Here is a 1,970-nt window from a genome sequence, read left to right on the forward strand (position 1 = left end):
TCTTGCTTTTATATCCGTCTAATCTCTGTTTTATTTTTATTTTTATATGGAGGCTTTTGAAGCGTTTTTCATTGTTAGAAACAAACCCAAAGTCAAAGTGCGACGGAGTAAAACAAAAGGTTTAAAAAGAGGAGCATTGAAAAGAAAAACTAAACTAAATAACAGTCTGCATTGTTTAGGAGAACGCCTTTTAAAAGTTCTTTAAAGGAAGTTTGTAATCGGCAGTAAGGATCGTCTGCTTTTGCAACAAACAAAAACGTGATTTGAACGTGTGCAGGAGAGGAGGAAAAGCTACATCTAACCTAGGTCCAGATTAACAACAATCAAAGATCAAATCCACCCGAAATGACATCTCACACAATCTGCAAACTATAGCCTATTTGAAGTCGTTATTTTGAAGTTTAAAATGTTTTTCTTACCTCGTTGTCGAGTGAATCCTGACTGGACTTGTGAGAAAAGAAAAGATGCTGCTGCCCTTCTGCGTCGCGCCTCAGGAGTGAAGTGGCTGGGTGGGCACGGGGATGAGTCAGACGACACGGTTCCCTAGAAGGCCGGATGATCCACCCACTAAAAACAAAAAGAGGTGTGTGCGTTGCCAACTTAGCGATTTTGTAGCTGTATGTTAACGACTTTTCAAACCCCTCTGGCGACTTATTTTTTTTTTTAAAAAGCGACAAATCTAGCTTATATCTCTGGTGTTATTGGTGACTTTTCGGTAGAACAAGTAGCCTATCGCTCCTGACTCTTTTCAGCGGGTGCCTCCTCCACCCCCCCCCCCTCCTTCCCCCTCCCAGAGCACTGACAGGCGGTATGTAGGGCCTATTCTTCCCAGCTGCTGTCAGTCCGTTTGGTTACCACTTGTTGTAAACGTACGTCTCTATTTACGCACGGAATTGGAGCATAAATGAGCCTTTACGCAGTTGTAGGCTAGTAGCAGTCCCCCCCCCCCCCCCCCCTCTACAGTCTGAGTAGTGCAATTCTAAATATGTTATGCAGTGCTTATTGAAAGTCTATGGGACAAATTAAGAACCTTACACCTGCTTTTACATGTTTATAGCATGCGATAGACCCTATCTGTAATACAATACATCACATATATCCACTAAAAATCACTAGGCCTATAGTGTTCTCACGTTGTGTCGCTGTTTGCATTCCTCCAGGCAGTTGGAGGGTGGGGCGGCTCGAGCTTAGCCTTCTATCCGCCTTCCCCCTCTCTCTCTCCGGCCTGAAACCTGTTGCTCTCTGCGGGGAAAACGCAAACGGTCCAAAAGTCGCCATGATTTTTTTTTTTTTTTTTTTTACATTTTTGCGCTGCCTACAATTCAAACTCGATTTTAAAATAGCAAATGAATAATGTGTCGTGTTTCAGGCAGAAAACGCCAACTAGCCGAACTCTTTGTAAAACGATTAGGCCTACAGAAACACATAAGTTTCAATAGAGGAAATTAGTTGAAACGAAACGCGGAGGTGGTTTCATATTTCCTGATATTCATATTTCGCCCTAAATTCGGAGAAATCAAGTTGTAACCCCCTGTCTCAAACCACCGGGACCAAAGGTGGCAGCAGCGAGGAGATGTAGGTCCACGGTAGCTCAACATCTCCGGTGAAAAAAATCCCCGTTTAATCCGGTTCAATCCAGACGATGAAGTTGTGTCCTCAAACATGTCAACTGCAACAAACGTCTGTAAACGCTCCTAACCGGAACCATGTATGCGCATGCGTGAACTGACTGATATCAGGGTCTAAGATCATCAGAGGTCACTTGTTGTTTCAAAGCTTCATGGTGATTGATATCTATAATAATAAACATATTTATCTCATTTATTCCTGCCTGAATCACTATGGAAACATGAGTAGTTGAACCTCAAGCAAGCTATAGGCCTACTGCAACATGAAGTTAAACAGGGATGCACGTAGCGACTTATTTGCTTTAGTTTTCATTGTAGGCTACACCCACACAGTTTATTATT

The 1,970-nt window shown here is 42.7% G+C and overlaps 1 long non-coding RNA gene across 1 annotated transcript in view; it reads right to left on the reverse strand.

The window, feature by feature from the left end:
* LOC307270950 overlaps nt 1–1,642 on the reverse strand; it is a 10,830-nt gene extending 9,188 nt beyond the window's left edge. Inside the window, exons 1-2 of the long non-coding RNA XR_013845574.1 lie at nt 1,134–1,642; nt 420–567 (exon numbers count right to left, since the gene is read on the reverse strand). This is a non-coding gene — a long non-coding RNA (uncharacterized lncRNA). The remainder of the gene's footprint in view (nt 1–419; nt 568–1,133) is intronic.
* Nucleotides 1,643–1,970: the final 328 nt, after the last annotated feature.

This window comes from Ammodytes marinus (genome assembly GCF_949987685.1).
Source record: "Ammodytes marinus genome assembly, contig: scaffold_446, whole genome shotgun sequence".
NCBI classification, from domain to species: domain Eukaryota; kingdom Metazoa; phylum Chordata; class Actinopteri; order Uranoscopiformes; family Ammodytidae; genus Ammodytes; species Ammodytes marinus.